This window comes from Colletes gigas, unplaced genomic scaffold (genome assembly GCF_013123115.1).
Source record: "Colletes gigas isolate AHSC1104 unplaced genomic scaffold, ASM1312311v1 Colletes_gigas_Sc00001, whole genome shotgun sequence".
Classification (NCBI taxonomy): domain Eukaryota; kingdom Metazoa; phylum Arthropoda; class Insecta; order Hymenoptera; family Colletidae; genus Colletes; species Colletes gigas.
Window position 1 is genome coordinate 168721 of NW_025106630.1, and position 21643 is coordinate 190363.

A 21643-nucleotide genomic window follows, 5' to 3' on the forward strand; every position below is an offset into this window, starting at 1 on the left:
TATGACGCTCCTTGTCGAAATCTTGTCGGATGTTTAATGTATATAATCTTATGTACTCGACCAGATTTATGTACGGCAATTAATATTTTAAGCCGATACCTAAATAAAAATAATGAGGAACTCTGGAAATGTTTAAAACGAGTATTAAGATATTTGAAGGGATCGATTAATGTTAAATTAATTTTTGTTCGAGGTAGTTATGAAAATATTTAAACAAGTTATGTAGATTCTGATTGGGGAGGAAATGATAAAAATGACAGAAAAAGTACTACTGGTTTCTTATTCAAATTGTTTGAACGTTGTACTATTTGTTGGAACACAAAGAAACAAGCATCAGTAGCAGCTTCATCTACTGAAGCTGAATACATGGCTTTTTTTGAAGCCGTTAGAGAGTCATTATGGTTAAAATCATTAGCAAATAGTATAAAATTAAACATTTCAAACCCAATTATTATTTATGAAGATAATAATGGTTGTATTAGCATAGCGAATAATCCAACTGATCACAAAAGGTCAAAACACATAGACATAAAGTATCATTTCTCAAGGGAACAGATTGAGAAGAAAGTAATTAAACTAAAATACATTCCCACAGGTAGTCAGTTGGCAGATGTCATGACCAAGCCGCTACCAGGAGTCAAATTCCTGGAATTTAGAACAGGAATGGGATTGGAATAATATAATAAATTATTCTTGTAAATATGTATAAATGTATTATATTCCAGTATAATGGTTTGATTAGGTTTTTCTGGATTTCCCTAATCCTCAGCAACAAATGTTGAACCATATGTATTTGCCCCAGAAAAAGCACATGGAAGGTATATCGTTAGTTTAGCGCAGTCGATTAATTTTTGAGGAGGCTTGTTGGTTTTTCTCTTCTAAAAGAGAAAGTTTTCTTTATGTAACAAAAACCATCGACGCGTATGTTGCGTTTAGAAATACGAGTCAAGAGGGTGCAGCTGTGTCCCTTCCTTGACTTGTTTAGACAAAGTATAGGACCGATTGGGTCTGAGGGTACGGGACAAATTCTTCGTCACTGACCTTTCTCATTCTGTATGTTTCTTTCAATGCGTAAAGACGTGCCTTCTAAGTGTTTCAAATAAAGCTAGTAAAAGTTATATCGTTTAAATTATTTTATTTATTCCACCACCTATTTCCAATAAAAAGGATTGACTTTAAACAAGATTTTACGATAAAATAGTTTACTTTGAAAATTTTAGATAAAACGTTTAAATAAATTTATTCAATTATAAATTCAAATATACACCTATCCTCAATCGATTCTGATGTCAAAGTAAATTTTTTAAAAGGTGAAAATAGTATACAGTTCTCGTTACTTTCACTTAAAAATCGACCAGTCGCGAATTGTCTTTTTGTATCTAATACTATACATTACTCAACATCATATGTTGTAATAATTAAGGAAACGATTAATATTCAAAAACTTGTCTTCCAGAGGTTAACAGGTTCGTAAAAACATTCATTTTATGAACATTTCATATATTAAAAAAAACACGAAATACAAAAAAGACCCTAAGCTGAACTAAAAAATAAAATAATATATATTACTACTTACGGGTATAAGAAATACCCGTGGTCACTATACTCGCTAAAAATATCTATACAACCGGTTATCCGCGTCGATTCAGACCTTTCGTCCTACGACGTGATTGGGCATCGGAGGAATAAAAGTCGCATGCGACTCACCAATTGCTGACTTCAATGACAATATACCTTAGCGACGAGTCCTCAGCGTCGTCAGCGTCATCAGCGAAGTCATCTGCATGGTCCCGTTGGTGTCCAGGATCTAAGGATGGGATTCAGAAACTGAGAAGTACAGGAAAAAAGAATTATCATCTATTGCAAAAATGATAGGTATGATAGGTATGATAGTTTAATATAAAAGACTCTTGGTTCAGAACTAATCACAGGTTTTTGATAGTTTAACAAATTTTAAATAGATAACAAAATTTGAAAATATCATTTTTTTCTATACGTGCGTAGAAAAGTGTAGTATAATATTTACATTATTCGCTTGTAGAGCATCGCCCAAAACTCCGCTTCAGTGCTGCACTGATTCTAATACCGGTAACAAGTAATTCTAAATTTTGAAAGAAATAATTGAAAAAAATAATGACCTAACGCGATCGAAAATCAACATCGGCAAACAAATCTACAGTCGCGATTCGTGAAGAAACGAGAGCCCCGATGCTCTGGAAAAGATTTACAAATGCGCAGTATACACTGACTCGACTTTCGCGTTTTCCTCCAAAACTCCTTACAATAATCTAATCGAAGCCAATGTGCTTCAAAAAACAAAAAACTATTCAACGAAACAAACACTGACTCTACCGACCGCATTGCGCGCGATCATCAAAATGTCTAAAAGGAAAAAACTATGATGAAAAGAACTCGATGAAAAGCATACAAAATTTATATCATATACATATACTCACGTCGCTTGTTACATTTGCATAATGCCGTCGATTGCGTGCCGGTAGCGTTCCATGTGCTTGAATTGCAATCGCAGGCTATAATAGAAATAAAACACAAGTTTGCCATAGATATGTATTAATATTGTATGAAAGCACCGATAGAGATTAACGGAACGTAATGATAACGGTTAAAAACGTTTAGGAATGAAAAATACGAACTTAATTAGACGTGAAACTGTCAACGCACTTATCACACCAATTGCCACAGAACAAATGGCGTACGCACAACGAATAGCCGTTAACCGATGCACATTTGGGGGGGGGGCGAGATTGGTCAAGTGGTCCTATTTCTCGATTCTCGATGTGTATTTTCGAAGGGAAGGTTAAATAACTAAAAATAAATAAGATAAATAAAATAAATACATAAAAATACAAGACAAACAATTAATTACTTATTGATTTATTAACGTTATATTACGATTTAACGATTTAACGATTGTTTAAATATCGCGTTAATTCGAAGCATGCAAGAATAGTAGAATATTATTCGTCACTCGGTATTGTTTTTCTGCGTACGTAACCGACTCGAGAATGTTGGGCTCTCGTGTCCGCTACGCGAAAACAAGACAGGATATAAAAACTGTCACATACGGGTTTCTTCGAAACATCACGCGATCGACCAATCTACGCGTAATTTCGAGCTAACGTTTCGACTCGTGTAGAGAGAGAAGATACGACAATAATAAGTTGGACAAAGACGAATTCAAATTTGTCTTCAGCGCCGCTAGTCGGAGATTCTCCCCTCCGAATTTGACTATCTGTGCTAGATCGTTACTCTTAATTTGGAACCGGCAGTGAGCAGATGGGTATACGATCCCGCTCCCCCGTAATTTCCAAGACTTTCGAATAGTTTCGAGTCACTCGAACTTTCAACGAAATTGTAAATGTGGGTTGGAAGTGCAGTACGAGAACGGATTGGGAACCCATCCGGTACCGTCGATACTTCCGCAAAACCCGTTTACAATTTAAAATCAAAGAGTCGTAAACGTGGGCAGGAAGTTCAAATACGGAACGGATTGTATAACAATCCCATACCGTGAACTTCCGCAACCCGTTTACTATTTAAAAGAGCCGTAAACGTGAACAACAAGTTCAATACGGAACGGATTGGAAAACAATCCCATCCCGTGAACTTCTGTAAGCCGTTTACCAATTAAACAGAGCAGGTCGGAATACGACCTGATCCAAAGACTGTAAAGATCTCGCAGGTTATAATCCGAGATTTCGAATTCAGCAGTGGGTACGATCCACCTCAGTCTGAATACAGACACGTATCGCTGTAATCAGAGGTCGTGTCCGAGGTATCAAGGTGGACACTCGAACCTCCCTTGACTGTCGAACGGTTCGGAACCCACAATCCAGGAGCGTATAAAATACCCTGGGTGGATTTGCAGTCTTCCAGTCGAAGTGTGAGACAATTTTCACTCCCAGCTTACGGCGAACTGCGAGAACACGCTTAAAGATCGCCAGTCTAGTACGGTCGCTGCGCGTAGGACGTTAATTCATCAAGCAACGTGGTGCCAGGCCTAATAGTAAGTCGACCCAAGGGCGCCGTTGGCAAACCTGCACCACACCGTGCCCGTACGCACGTACGAAGGTGGTAAAGGGCCGAGGACCGGGTACGGTTGCAGCCTTACAACCTCCATCTGTTACCCTCTCCTACGACAGTCGAGACCTGCAGTCAAGGAAGAAACGAGGTTGAATCTCGCCTTCCCCAAAACTGCAATCAGACGTTTCCTGCATTGAAGGAAACGCACACAAACATATACAGTCCACTAGCTTAGCCGCGTAACGCGGCGGCTGAGTTTCCCGCTCCTGAGTGCAACAAGCACAACCGGGAGCGCGTGAATATTCAAGCGAGACGAATAGAGTAACTAACGTTACCGTGTATTTACGCATAGTTCCGTCTCTTTTGTTTCAGAGCAGCGTGACGAGAGTAGCCGCTAGATACCGGCCAGACGCTCGGCGTTTCTTTTGCCATTATATCGCAAAGTGCGCTGTAAGCTGCGGCATTTAGATTAATAAACGGCGTCGTCGAACTTTTCAAGGACGCGAAAATAAATCTAACGTGTGACAGTTTTCCATCGTCCTATTCCCTCGTGATCTGGACCCCCATTAGACGAGATTCTCAAATCAGTATTTGAGCCCTCCACATTCTAACAACGATTTATTTATGACACAGAAGTAACTAGATCAATTGAAATATATTAATTCTAACCATAAAAACATATTATGCGTAAATATTAACTTTCGATTTAAATTTTAATCAGTCACTCATATAAATGTTCCTTCTGTGTATATTATATTTTCCAAAATTATTTGGTTTAATTCTCACTAGATTTACATAAAAATCTTCCTTGATTCTGCGTCGATAACAGTGGATTTGACTCAGCAATGGTAAGAAGATTGTAGTACAGGCATAAACGAAGTTTGGAATAGAGGTCACAAGTAGTATTTTTTCGTAACACACGGATTAAAGGCACAGACAATGCATAGTGCAGACGTGTAAAGCAATAAGTTTTCGTGTCACGCAGCTAAGGAATTCGTGAATCCAAGCTCCAAGGTGAAGTCGAACAGTCGGCGGTCGAGGATATAAACACAGCCAGACCGAATTTCAGAAGATAAGTGTATCGGGTTACTGTCCCTGGCTTAGCAATTACAACAATGGTAAGAATAAAATGAAATAAATATTTTCGATAATATTCTAGAATACATATTTCAATCGATTAAGTTACATGTGAATAGCAGAATAGATCGATATTTGGTTTTTAAGAGATACTATCGAATCTATCGAATGTATCGAAAGACGGATGTTACGCATTGTGACGTCATAAAACAATATCGATAATAAATCATTATATAATTAATTGTTTGTCTGAAACCCTTATGTATTAATTTTACAGCCGCAGTTCCTACGTACAGCATTCTCGATCATATACAATAACAAAATTATTCGAGAGGATTCCCCATCGAGAATCGAGAAATAGGACCACTTGACCAATCTCCCCAATGTGCATCGGTTAACGGCTATTCGTTGTGCGTATGCCATTTGTTCTGTGGCAATTGGTGTGATAAGTGCGTTGACAGTTTCACGTCTAATTAAGTTCGTATTTTTTATTCCTAAACGTTTTTAACCGTTATCATTACGTTCCGTTAATCTCTATCGGTGCTTTCATACAATATTAATACATATCTATGGCAAACTTGTGTCGGAGGAACCCCGAGGCGTCCTCCCTAGTTTTGGCTGCGCCCGAACATGATGTGTGAGAGACCGTGGAGTGCTTGTTTGCGAGAATGAGTTTTGCAGTTTTTTAAGTATAGGGTTAGGTAGGTAGGTTAAGTTATATGTTTGAGACATTAATCTCAATTTGCAGTGGCGTTGCGAAATACGAATGCTAATCGTGTTGCAAGTTGTAAATAATATATATTTGATCACGATTGTTTTTAGTATCGCGATTATTTTTTCACATTTAGTTTTCAGGGTATCGTCCAGAGATCACGAAGTTGCTGAACTAGCTGCATCAGCTGCGATTCTCCGTATCCTGAAACGGCTCTTTTAATCGTAAGTTATTTGTGACGACTAAATTTTCAATTGCATCCGTTAATCGATTGATTACTCTAATGAAGTTAGTCGATTGGTGCTCATCTCTGGTAATTTCATTTTCTACCATAATAAGTTCAATGATTGCTTTCTGTAGCCTGTTAGTAATTTTGCAAGTGGCATCTAAATAAGAATGGGGTTCTAGAGTTCACTACTTGTCAGCAAATAGTTGCGATGGTTTATTAAGAGTCTGTCTCTACAGTATGAAAACATTCATAATATAACCAAAGTGGTTGGACAGTTAAATAAAGTTAAATTGGAATGCAACAATAAAATAGAAGTGGGGATAAGATTTTTGGCAGTTCCGAAATTTAAAAATTTTTGAAACAATGCGTGAATATTAAGTAATTCATATACAATAAAACAATTTCATTGCTTAAAAAAAGTATAGATTAGTTTTGTTCGTGGACCAGCTGTTGCAAAAACTTACACCTTCTTTTATCTACGAAACAGCATATAAATAATTGCCAAAAATTCCATGTTTTTCAAGTAACTTCCACCGCCAACCCTTGCAGTTTAATTTGTATCCTTCATAAATTCATGCGAAAATACAGCTCCATAATATCTTTTCGTAAATATGAAACGTTCGTTTTAGCTGTCTTATTTAGAAGAATGGTTTCATTAAGCGGTATTTAAATTATTATTTACATAGAGTTCGGTTAGTTTTAAATTATTTATGATACTACGTGTCTACAATTGTATTACTTAAAACGTTACTATATTAAATTGTTTCGCAAATCCCACGATGAATAAGATATTGTGCAAATATACTCCATACTTTAATAGTAATTGAAGCAGAGCCACGTGTTTGCAGATTATTTTATCGAATTTTCCGATACACATAATGCGAACGTTTTTGCCCTCTAACCATTACCGTTACATACTTATTTCTATGTACATATACTAAACGGGTAAAGAAAAACATTGTTTTATATACGCTATATCGTTTTTATAATGTACTCGTGCTAGCTCATTCTGCCTCATATTTTTTGTTGCTGTTGATCCTTCTTTGGACACACAATACCCTCTAATACCTTCCAATGAAAACAAATTGTATTGAGTTCTACAAAAGAACTGACCACGAAATCCTTTTCTCCTTCTGTTTTATTTATCGATTCAGAAAGATATCACCGATAACAGTTTTTTCACTTAATGTATAAAACATTCGACACGTTGGTACCATCATTTTCTGTCGAATTTTCAGTTGTACGGTAACTAATAAAATTGTAAGTAGTTTGCTTATTAAACTATTATGTGTATTACCTAACGTTATAGACCAGAAATTTCGATCAACGTTTCATACAAGTATATAGAGCAATGTGCAAATACCATGATGTCCAAACATTAAATCGTGCAACTGTATATGAACTTTTTCGTTGCTTTTGTGTCCTTACACTGTCGCTAAAGTGGGTCAAACATGTTACGATATACCTTATATAAGTTAATTCAAGCGCCAAGTTTAATTAGTTAGTTAGTGAATATTTCATAGGAGCGGAAGACGGTTCCTCCGTCAATGCTCGACAGGCACTTAAGGGCTAGATTTTACACACAGCGTATGCATTCCCTAAGGAAGTTAGTAACTCATGCTTCTCAGAACTGTTGGCCTTTTTCTAGTTCACGCGTCGTATAACCATAGGGAATCGACTCGTTGTAGTGCCCCCAGCGACTGAAATATGCTGCATCGTCTATACCTACCTATAATAATGTCATTCGAGTCAAAACTGGTTGCGTTTCTTGAGCAAAACAACTGTCGAGGATATTTCTAACAACCTGATCCTATCATTTTTAGTCGATAAACACCTTCATTGGTCGTGGACAGTCTTTTTTCTCTAATTTTGATACAATAATTTTTAATACAGACCTGTTTGTATTGTACTAAGCATTATTTGTTTTTGATATAGCATATTTCCTTGATTTTTCAAGCATTTTTCTTGTATGGATAATCGATGAATTCTATATCTACATTTAAAATTCTCCAGCTGCTCTTTACCCGCAATAAATGTTTCATTATTGTTTATTTTATTGTAAAATTGCGAGGTTTTTCTACATAAAATCGAGCCACTTTTCATACGAAAACCACATAAAGAGACATTTTTCAATACATTCATTACCGACTTTTTAAAACGTATCTCGGACTTAGTTCGCGACTGATTACTGCGATCGAACGTTTGCGTGAACGTCGTAATGTGTGATTCGTGACAACACCACTAACTTGTATCGAATAACTGAGAATAATCAATGCTAATCTTGGCTCCACTGTACTTATTTATGATAAAGATAATCAAATCTCCTACGTTTTATTTCATAACGACTGAGTATCTGTTAGTTTGTCTGATGCAGTAGCTTAGGGTAGTTGCCAACCACTTGGCTATGACTTTGTCTCATCCTGACGAGCATGATGCTAAGATCGGTTGTCCTGTTTTATTTTATTTATTTTTGCGAGTCTGGAGAGAAGCTCCAAGATAGGATACTGTGTCACTGATTCAACTACGATTGGAGTGACCACTCGGCAGGGAACATATGGCTCCTATCGACCCACTCTTGAGACTTGTCGTACACATTTTCCGATGGGTGGGCTCCTCGTCTCCTCCAATCGGCCTAGACTGATCGTTCCTCTGCACCGCCTTATCCAACCATAAGTGTCGCATCGATTCATGCATGCAGTACTGTCTGCTTTCTTCCAATAAAATTGTACCAAGTTCCGTGTGAAGAGGTCTACGCAAGACTTTGTCCTCGGAATTGATCAAACTTAAACGGGGTTTTAATTATACAGAAGCCAGACACTCGAGTCGATGGTCAGGGTCGAAGAAACGTTAACGATGGCGGGAATGATTCTATTGCAAGTATCCCTAACGGAGATTGGTGCAAGAAGCGAGGCAGTATTAGTACAGTTTGCTTTTTTCCAATAAAATTGTACCAAGTTTCGTGTGGAGAGGTCTGCACAAGACTTTGTTCTCGAAACTGATCAAACTTAAACGGGGTTTTAATTACACAGCTGCTAGACACTCGAGTCGATGGTCAGCTGCAATGATTCTATTGCAAGTATCCCTAACGGAGATTGGTGCAAGAAGCGTGGCAGTATTAGCATAGTTTAGCAGAAATACTTTAGTCGTGCGTGTTTGATAAACAGAAACGTAACTTTGGGTGACTCGATTCGTTGACGTACGTCCTAAACACACCCTTGTACTTCGTGAATGCTGTATATGTATAGTAATGCAATCACCCTCAGGCTTACGTCGGTTCTCGCGCGTCAAGCTAAGATAAGAGGACTCTGGTTGATTTACGTGAGACTGCTCCCTGCTGTAAAAGATTAATGTTCGAGAACATATGAAAAAGGGAGGAATAACAACGCGTGACAGTAATTCATGCCTGTTTCGTTCAGAAGTGCTTGAACCGGGGAATGTGAAGCTTAATAAATATATAAAACTTCAACGTAAATAGTGTTCTCGTGATTCTGTTTATATTTTTTTTTTTTATGTAGAACCAATTTGCATAGGAATTACCGTAACGGCTTCAAATATGCATACAAATGACGTTACATAGGAAAATTGCGCGCATACATAATATGAAATTTTGTTCACATATGATTCACTTTTAGAGAAATATTAGTAAAGAATTTAGTCAAAGTCGCTTCACTATTGTCGCAAATTACGTTCTTGATAAATATTTTTTAATTTTGGACCACGTAATCGAATGGTTCGACTTTCTGTAGTCTAAACCTTGCATTTTTGGATAGAAATTCTATTGTACTTTCGTCTGACTTATAATATAACGTGAAATATGAATATTTGCATCTTACACTAAATCGTGGCAAACTGGTGTACCATATAGTAACTCATGATATAGTTATATGTTGTACTTTTTTTGTAGGTGGAAAGTGTTCTACTCTTTAGAGAAATTGAATTTACGATACTAAACAGTATAAAGAAATATTCTTCGTGACACGTAATTTTGAAGGTAATCGAAATAGTAATAGTTTAAATTATTTTGTTATAGAAACATTGTATGTTAGAAGTTAACTATTTTTAAACGTCACGTATAAGGCTGACAAAATGTCGATATTTGGGATTTTTTAATAACGTTAGCTTTTTGATAAAAATTATTCACTGTTCTGTTTCAAACGAGATACCACTCTAGGGCATCTAAAAATACGTAAAATTTGAGAACTTTGTTCATAAGTAATTACTAAAAGAAATATTTCGATTTTTCAGAAGATAAAAAAGTAACTGGTAATTATATTTTTTAATTTTTTGAGAGTAAAAATGTTTAAAACAGAGGTGTTTATAGTTCCTGAAACGTCTCTGTTGCTTCGATCGTTTCCAAATCTAAACAATCGAAAAGGACGGATAATGCATAGAAAATTATCGAATAAATCGATGGAACTGAAGGTCATGAAAGATTCAACGCTCTATAAACAAACGATAAACCGTTCTAGGGTGAAAGAGGCTGCGCTTCCAAGGTGCATCGATTATGGGAGGATGACGCTCTAATGGTTACTTTAACACGGGTCTTCTCATCAGAACCATTTGCTAATTCATCCGAGGACACATCGGAACTCTTATTCGCTTCACTCAGTAAATTAGTAAACGAATTACTTACGCCTGTGATGAAAGAGTCACACGGTACCCTCGATTAGTGCTTAACCGAGCTTATCTATGCTCCCTTAGTGATCGTCGTGCAACTCCGTCGAGGTGTCTTCAGCTTACACCCTATTTCTAGATCAGTCACGAATATACGTGGTTTTACGTCATTTTCTGTGAAGCGAACGCTGGAAGCTAACGAGACTTTGCCATAACGTCGGTTGTCCCTTTGCCTCTTAAAATAACTTTCCCTCGATGGTTCCTCCCTTCCCTCTTTGAACTCCTATCCATACGGTTGTGCAATTATTTTAAATTTGCGTTTGCTCGCTATTTATGCTAAGAAAGGGGCATTGAATTTACGTGATTAAAGCTACAACTTGTAACAATTCTCGGTCAATTACGAGCTGCAAAACAGGAGCAGAAACAACCCTTCGAGAGAAAATGAATTTATGTTGTAAATATTAGGTCGTTCGATATTCTCAAATTAACGAGGATTAATTTTGTTAATTAGTAGGAAAGAAACCAAATTTGCAGACTAAATATTTTTTCATTCTGTTTTCTGAAAATAAAAGCTACTCCATATCACTAAACCGAGGATGAAAAATGAATTTTATGCAACGACCTTCAGGTTTTTTAATGACTGAATATTTGGAATAAAATTGTAATAAAAAATCAAAGCAATTATACAGTAATAGCTTTGCTAAAGAAAGACACAGAAACAATCGAGAAGGGATTGATTTTCGTAAAATTTCATGGTATGCTGAAGTTCTCTTATACATATAAGGTGTTTTGAAAAAAGGGTAAAATGTTGGGATTTTAGAGAAGTACAAAATATTGAATGAACGTGTAATATCGGGCAAATGTCGATGAAAATAATTTCTAATCGAAAAAATTTGTTCACCAGACGTTTCTATTAAAAAATATGACAGTTCGAAATTTGGACATATGGGTGTAGGGATTTATGAAATTGATTGATCGAGCATTTACTTATCGAAATGTTAGTGTTGCGTGTCCAATTTATTACAACCATTTGTCTATGCGTTTGGAAAATTTGACACTACAGATTAGGGGAGAAACGCGTAAAAGTTTTCGAACGTAAAATGTTAAAACGAGTGGATCGGACATGGTGGTACTGTTGAATGGCTTCCTGGAACCTCAGATCTGACACCTTTAGATTTTTTTGCGCCGTCGACGAAGAAAGAGAATGTAAAGCAAAGGGTACAGTAGCTATAAGTCAAAATTTCAAAACGCCATATTTTTTAATAAAAGAATCTGGCAATAAGTGTTTCCAAACAAAATTAAGCTGTTTCCGTCCACAAAAATTACAAATGTAATTTTTCTTATGGGTTCTTATTAAGAATTGTTAAGTTAAAAAAGATTAGGGAAACAACCTCCATTTCTCTTCTAAGGCCCTTCAAATCCACATGATTCAAGACCTAAAATCGATGAAATATTTTTTGAAATATCGAGTTGTAAAGAGTTTGGTGGGTTAATTATTTTTAAATTTACAATTGCTATCATTTCTATTTTATTTAGGAACAATACTTATTATATATTAGATAAAAATAGAAATTACACAAAATTTGTAGATCTTAAAGAGCAATGGAGTTATTTCTCATCATTGGTGTTAATTGATAATTTATAAATTGAAGAAGATAGCATCTTAGAAGAATGATTGAATTCAAAGGCAGTATTTAATTGGCTTTAAATGTAAAAAGGGATTCGAAATATGTAGTTACCGGATCGTGTCGTTTAATTTCATAGTTTGAACGAATCTTTGAAACTTATATTTAATTATAATGAATTTCTAAAAGGAATTCATGACTGTATTTGTACAAAATAAATATCTGCAATTGTTTTTATTTTGAAAACCAACTTTTTAGTTTGCGAGAGAACCAAGCGGGGGAGTTACAGTGAGAAGCAATTCGTTTATGAATACACAGATCGATAGCCGTGAAAATATGCAAATAAAGAGAATCAACTGCATCGCCCAGAGGAAGGACATCCAGTTCAATATTCTAATCAATTCAGACTGTTAATGGGCAGCGTAATTGCCACAGTTGAAATCATACTGGAAATCGGTGTTTAACGATAAATTCGTAATTGTATAATAATCAAAGGTAGCGACAATGGTAATCTATCAATGAATATTGAACAGGGAATCGATTATAATACCTCTTACAACGATTTCACAATTTACTTTTATATTTGCATTCTCCTTATTTCACGATAACTCGTTAATTTTGTTAATCATCATTACACGGTTTTATTAACCGTAATAAAAAAAAATATTACGTATCTATGAAATCTTAAATGCTTTATTTTCAAGTCACTAGTATTTTGTAGTTACATATGAACTTAAATATTCGACAGATAATTAGGCGCTAGATAAGGATAAAAGTGATAGTTTACAATAAGTCTTAGAATTATTTCTTTATTATTAAGCTTAACGCTATAATCTCCTGTTTTTAGACTGTTGAATTTTCTAAAATAAGACAAATACAAATAATTTAGAATTTCCCAAAAAGTTCATGATCCACAACCTGAATCGACAATTAGTTGTGACCCGAACCATTGTACGAGGACGCGTGAGATTTTTGTAAGAACATCGATTCCATGTACTGAAACATCAGCTTTTCACTACAAGGATCTGTTTATTCGAACAGTAGGCAACGTTATCAAACGCCTCCGTCACATCGACCGTGGCAACGCATAGCGGCTTACAATGAGAGCGGTAATACCGCAAACCAGATTAACTTGCGCGTGGAAAAGGAAACAAGACTGGTGTATGTATCCCCGTGTAATTGCCGTAAGAGACAGCAGCTCGTTACGCGTCGACGATTCCCCTAAAATTGCTCCCTCCTTGTTTCGCCGCAGGAGCTACTCGGCCCATCCAGGGAGTCCTGTGGGGAACGAGGATCAAGGAAAACACCCAGGTGATCGTCGGTTGTGCGATTCTGATTTCTTTTATGGACATCGTTTAAACGTACATTTCTGCACCGCGATAATAAGCGAGATAAATGGAATCGTACGCAGGAATAAAAGAGGAGTAGAATTTTCTTTAGCCACGTTTAAAGATTTCCTTGTAGGACTCATCCTCTGGTCTATGTATGTTTAATAAACATTCTCTGGACTGTTTTAGAATATTGGTTAAAATTTTTAGGAACCGAGTAAAAGAATTAAAGAGGGGAATGATGTTTAAATAATTGTTGAACAAAAGCTAGTTTTATGAAATAAAGATCATAGTTCAGACGAGTTAGAGTATTATTAAATAACATTAAATAACGTAAAATATAAGAAATAATAAAGGTCAGTACAAAAAATTTAATCGTGATTTTATTTTGGTTTCGACTTCGAGCAAGATATAATGGTGATCATTGAAATTGATATGGAAACTCGATTAGTATTATAATTCTTTTAATATTATGTTTCACCTTTCTCGAAAAATATTTCGTTCATCATTGAATATGGTTCTTCTAACATTAAATAAATGGTTGAAAGTATTGATATTATATTTATAAATATAAATATATCTATACCTTAAAATACATATAAACATATTTATTATAATAAAATTATTAAGCATATTTATCGTTCTTAAATTTATTTAAACATTCTTTTCCAATATATTTCTACGTAGTTATGGTAAGATAAATGAAATATAAACCGTTTGCTAAATGATATTCTCCCTGTACATACTTTCAAATAACATTAATAGATCGAAAACAAATTAAAAACTGTTTTATACTCTTCATGCATATATACTATTTTACGACTGAAAACGTTTTGAATCAATGGAAGTTTATCTTAAATACTAACAAACTACCGTCTTTGTCATGAGCAACCTCAATGTCCACTATTCTATTAAAAAATTGATTTGTTACCGATGAAGAAATAATTAACAATTTAATGGAATATAAAATTCGCAATCAGCGACTTCGAAAACTTCAATATGAAGCATTTTTAAAAACATTGCCAATAACTTTTTGGCCCACTGTGCGCCGTGGTCTTTCAACGGGTACAGGCATTGTTGCACCAAATTGTACCGTGCCAGAGTTGGAATAGTTTTCTTTTGTAGAGAATGCCTAGAAAAATCTGGACATGTTGTTTCGAATTTAAAAAAATGTGATCCCGAAAATTCGTCGTGTTTAGATATCGATTTGTAGATATCGGTGCTCGTACACTTTCCTTTTTTCCAATCAGAGAATCGCTTTTTGGGAAATTCCAAGCTCATTCCCGCTCCCCTTCCGGTTGATTTCGCGACTTCCGACGATTTTCACGCGGTCGACGCCGTCTGCATTTTATCACATCATTGACTCCTAATATACGATTCAAAAATATTGTCCAGTCAGGACCTTTGAGAGATAAACCAACTGTCTCTACGTCTGTCCATGTCGTCTCTATTCTTCGTTTATTGGGTTGTCTGTTCGCCTGATTGGTTGCTTCGGAGGTTCAGTGGTTTAAAGCAGTTCAGAGAATAACTGGTTCAAACTGTTATATAACAGTTCCGAATTAAAACAGCTCTAGAAACCCAAAAAGTGTCATAACAGTTCAGTTTCAGTTCTATATTGGTTCTCTAATTATTGAATTTGTGAAAATTTTAATACATCACACGCCAGACATTCTATATCGAGTGTCAAGAGACAGCAATAAAAATTTATTACTTAGAACCGTAATCGAAACAGAAAAATAATTGTAGAATCGATATAAAACCAATATAATATCAGTTCTGAAGCACTGTAATCGAAATAAGTCAGAACTGATATATTCGTAAAAGTTTGTCGATTCTCATCACTGTTTGTTTCGAGAACTGAAATCGATATTTTTGTACTTTACGCTATAAAATTCGTTTTCGTATTAAATAGATGTCTTACATTGTTTCTTGGATTTTTTGAAGCTGTAGGACCGAGGGTATCAGAATAAGGCACACAAGAAACTGCTTACGTTGTGTAATCTAGATTTGATGACGCACAGCTAGAATGACGCAAGGGCCAAATAGTGCAGGGTTCGAATGACGTGACATTTGGATAATGTAGGAAATATTGACAATGTGGGTGGGAGTATACAGTCAGTCACAAACGTAATCTGATATCTGTATTATTTTGATATTTACGTTTCTAGTTGAAGTAAATGCACAGCGAATAAGATGGAAACGTAATATACATACGATGTTACACTATAGTTTACTTCTATCAAAAATATGGTAACATTTATTGTATATGGTTCGTTAAATAATACAAGGAGGATTAGCTGTTTCAAGATAGACACTATACCTACAAATTAAACTTATAAAATTAAGATTACAATTTTCAATCAAAGATAATTTTTGTTACATAATCTTAACACTAGATCTAGCATAGATAGCTATAATCTTAACACCAGGTCATTTTTTTTAAATTTCACATAATCTTATAAACAAAAAAATCACTCTTTCAATATCTATCTATGTATATGTATGTACAATGCTGCAGTTTCTTTAAGAGTTGATTTCTCATTCCAAAAGTGAATTATAGCACGAACGAAAAACAGGCGCGTGATATGGATGACCTACTCTACTTGCACACATAGTTTCATCAATTTTTGTGTTTCCAGGTTCTTAAAAATCGTGGTGCAAAGAATCGGACCGTCGAATCTCGACCGATGGGAGTACGTCCCCTTATATTCTACAACTGTCCGGTAAAATGAAATGTTCTCTCCCTTCGTGACCTACATAAGTATGTGTCTTATCGTTTGGATTGCGACTTTCCGCGCTATCAACGGCTCGTTTGGTCGTGCACATATAAATAAGCGCCACCGCGACATCTATCAAAGTGTAAAACAGTCAAACAGGGGACGGGAGAAAAAAATACGGGGAGAACACAAAGCGAGAAAAAGAGGACAAAGGGTACGAGGGCATGCAGCGTGTAGAGACGGTAGGATAGCGGGATGCACATGGCTGTTAACAATCCTTTGAGTCTCGTACGTGAAACACCTCACCCGTGCAATGTCTCACTCGGACCATGAGGTTGTGACAGTGTATGGTTGAGCTACGATGGCGGATATGCTCGGTTGCTTCGTAAAAAGACATTTTCACAGCTCTGCTAGTGCACAAAATAGTAGACACCGGCTTTTGGATCCGTGTAAGCATCGTGTAACGCTATACCTGATTACACACAGTGATCAGTGAGCCGAGCTTATCCCTCGTATGCTTCGATAAGTTGTTAAGAACGCACCTCGTTGGGCTCCAACCACTGTACTAACAGGATTGCCCAGTCTTCTGTGATTTATGTCCACGTATTATTAGTATCGCGGATCAGGTGCTACCAACTTAAAAGGAGTACCTCAAAGCATTGTTTATTATTAACAGTTTACCGTGGAAAAGGTAATTGCAGGGTGAGCGCAAACTGGATCGTAACCTTAATCATATGAAAACATCGTTACGCGTGCAACTGTTCCGAATTGTAAAATATTTATTTAATCGGTCGTTCCACGTTCTCGAATAATAGACCACGGTCCTAGGGACGACCTACGGCAAAATAATTTAGAAGCAATTATCGGTATAATTAAAACTCTTGTAAATTGCGATTAATTTTAATTGTTTTGTAATAAATTATACATCTGTGTTTCAACTTGTAACATAGAAGTTCTACATAGTATGTTACGAGCTATGGTGGTCATAATTTCGAATTTAGCCATGTTAATTAGTGTTTCTTTTCGAGAGATACACAATGCAAACGTCATACAATATTTGCATATTAGATTTTTTCAAAAATGAAGTCACGAATGACAAAAATTGTATATCACTTTTTTGGCGTGGAATTACTCGGTATACGGCTCTAAAAATGATTGCTCTGGCGATAAGAAATATTGTAAGATAAAAAAGTTAATTGGTTTAAAGCAATTTTCAAAGTTTACGCAACTCTTCCAGTCTGTCTCTCGTTATAATACATATGCATGAATGCTACTTGATGCCGCGTCATGTGTTCACACCTCATATGGATACAGATGGAGAGAGCCAAAGCAACGTAAAGGTTTTCAACGGTGACTATACTGGTTCAAAGTTTAAACGAACAAATATTGTGGTCGACAGGGAATATTTGTTTCTGATACGCTATTCGATATTTGAAAGGTTTTCTTCCTTTATTTTGGATTGATATTTTTTTAATGAAGAACATATCAAATCCCCTGTAAAACAAGTAACACAACCGAAGGATTTAGAATTTTTCATTATTTGATTATGTAGCCATTGTGTAGGTTCACAATAAACTCAATGGGTTAATTTTAATTGTTTGAAAAATAACGTAGAAATATAACGTCACAACGATGAAAAAAAAGCGATTTGAAGTTTGAAACCATTTTCAATCCACTCGTATCAAATACCTCAATTTTGAGGTTATACGCGATATTCGAAGAATTTGTTTTTTAACTTTTATTAACTAAGCCTTAAACTTTGGTCTCTGACCTAATCCTGTCTTTTTTTTTTTAATGAGGCAGCAATTTTTGTTTGCAGAGTTATCGCGAATTAACGAGAACCTATTTCGAGAGTATTTTGGTATTTATGCTATGAAATTTGAACCATACGGCTTTAACATCGCTATTGGATATGTGTGCAATCCGCGGAAAAAGTTTAAAATAAGCGTGAAATTTATGAAACGAATCGTACATTTATAAATGTGTGTATATTAATACAAAAATAGAAATTTATTATAGTTAATTCTCTGACATCTAGAAAGCTTAAAAGCATGAGATTCCGCCATTCAACTGTTAAATGAAATTTGTTAGAAATTTATTTTATTAGGAAAACTGAACAGTAAATAAAAATATTGAACAAGCCAAAGGGTCGGAGATTCAAGTCGTCTGGGTGGGAGAATGGCATAACGGCGCTATAAAAAATGTGGACTTTCGTCCAGGATTTGTCATACTAGTATAAATCGAAATATTGTTTACCATCTTGAGATACGACGCATCATTATCGTGATAATAGGGCTTCAAATTTACAGGTATGACTTCCGGCTTGCACTGTTTGAATATCAATCAGCATGTGACCTTGCATGTACGCTATCATACATAAGAAACACACGTTAATGCGTGGCCATACGTGTCATATCGCTGATTGGAATTGAAACAGTCTAGGAAATCGTAATTGTAAATACGAAGACCTAATATTTCCGTAACTAAACCTCAGATTGAGAAATAGAAACGGATTTTTTGATGAATTAATTCTGAAAAAGAGTCCCATATTTATGGTGATATCCTGTATATACAAATGGGTTTTTCAGTGAGAGTGTTAGAACCTCGAAGTGAAATAAAATGAAAACTACAAAAGATAGTTTGGGGCTCATTATTTCATTTTGACGTACATTCGATGACATTATACATGAAACACAATATCATTTAAATGACCACCAAGTTTGTGTTTGGCGGCGTGAAGTCAACAGTTTAAGGTTTGCTGAAATAAACAGAAAACTTACCATGATTCTCTTTATTACGTTCTTTTTTATATCTGTTTTAAAATTTTTTAAATCTACCCTCCGCCTAGTTTTCCTCTACTTTCGCTTCGTTTTGCAAATCCAGTTACTCACTCTTAATGTACGTGTTCATCGCCATTTAGCCTTAAAGATTAACCTTAAAATTAATTGTTCCTCGTCACGCCATGGTGCTCCATCTCGACTATCTGGGCCCGTATGCCTGTATAAACTCTTGTCCCACTGCTAGCAATCCTCCCTCACTTCTATGCCCTCACTCTCTCTGTTCCACTCTTGTTCCCTCACTCCCACTCCTGCTCTCCTTCCACTCACTCCTGTTCCACCAATCGCTACGTCTGCCTCTCCTCTTACCGTTTCTCGTCCACGCCTTTTTCTCCGTAAAACAGAAATCCACTCATCCCATCATCTAGTAACAACCCAATAGAACAATATATACTCCTCAAAATCGCTTCTTATCATCCCCCTTTCCCCTACTTTCCTCAACCATAACCCTCTCCGATTTTCTTGACCGTTTAACCCTCTCTCTTCCTCCTCTAATTTCCCCCTCTCCACCTTCCCTGGTATCCCTCCATCTCCTCCAACTCTTTTGTGTCTCCATCGTTTTCATCCCCACTTTCCTCACTGTTGTACCCCTGCAGTTATATAGGCCCTTCCCTTCGTCGTCCCACCGCCACCAACTCTTTGGATTTTTCTCACTCTGTCTTACTGTTTCCCTTCCTGTTCTTTTGAAAGAAATAATTATATTAATAATAATTACTACCGTAATAAAATAGTAACAGCTACGATACAATACTCCAAAATGGCTAATTGGTTGTACTTTTCTTTTTAGACAATTTGTCCGAGTTTCCTGGTTACGTAGCCTTTTCTTTCTTCGGACGGCCAACCGAAACATAAGCCTAGACTCGAGATTTCGTGCAGCACGCAAACAACTAACGATTGGAATTTTTATTATTATGGATACTAGGAACCATTGACTATGCACGCGCGCTAAACCTCGAGCGGGACGATCGTTTTAGGGCCTATCGTCGCGAACAACGACTCTAAAACCCCGAAATTCGAAGAATCGAAAGTAAAACCAAAAGTAAATCAGCATCGAACTACTGTCACGCAAACAGAGACTGTGACAGATCTGTCTTGACACTACCCACTTAGGATAATCGTGTCAAAATAGTACTCATTAAGGTACCTTTAATTTTTTATTTGAAATTGTAAAAAAGATAACTTATAACTTTGTCTTTTACTTTAACGTGCTCTCAAAATGTCAGAAGAAAAAGCGTCTGTTACAATTGTCCCCAAAATATTCAAAATTGTTCAAAACATACGCTCCACGCTGGGAAACACTGCCCTAACTTCAGACAGTGATGAACCGAATTTTATTAAGTTAATTTAAAAAAGATCGAGGATCGTAGTCGGGGAATGACATTGACTTTTCCTTCATTACTGAAAAAAGAAAAAGAGTCGCGTTGCTCTAAAGAGAATTTACAACGTGCAATAAACACTGACACTTTGTGTGTACTTAAAACCTAAGCGAAGCTGTGCTCGGAGCCACCGTGTCCCGAAAAACAATAAAAATCATCCACGTAACAAAAACTGACTCTATTGGCCGCATTGCGCGCGGCTATCGGAATCTCTGAAAGAAACGATAAAAGGTAGAGAGTGGGTGGTACTGTTTGTTCATCGAGTATTTGTAAAGGGAATACTACTTTTCTTACAAAGTACCGATGCTTGTGCTTTATTATTGGAAATACCAAGTTTAATAACAGGCAAGTGAAATATTTTCAAGATACGTGAACTATCCAAAATGTTAAAGGTCGTCGAATAAGTTTGTGCGATTTTCATTACATAGGAAATTTCTAGCAATAACGATACGAGTACAAATGATAACGAATATATCAATATGGAATATTGAGTTTAGTTTCAGAACTGATCTGAAAGAAATATTATCATCGTATTTCTTACATTTCATATTTTTTATACAACTTCTTAGTAAAACTTTTATGGGCTGTTTGTTGCATTTTAATTTTATTTTTATTTGCATAATATAGTGGCAATGTTTGCACGAAAAAATCTGAGACACTCTGTGAATAAAATCATAATTGGTAATCACGTGACACGATGTATCAAAAAGTTTATTTTTGAAACATTTTCAACGCGACGAAGAGCTTTTCTATTTTTTATTAAAAAGGAAACCTTACCGACCAGAGTAGACAAAATTATTACCAAATGTATGAAGAACAAATATAATCTCAAGAGACAAATTAGAACAATAACAGTATTTTGGAATGGTCAGAAATACCTGTGACGCAAGAGTATCTAGGTCAGCTACGTAAAATATGTACGACTTCAGTATGTATACAGAACCATCGGCCTAAACCTAAATCTTACAGTATCAAATGTATTGTTACCAAAAGTATTTCTCATCCTCATAACAAATATTTTAGTTCGAAACTTTATTATAACGACAAAGCTAGATTCTATTGGCTTATTAATAATAGACTCATA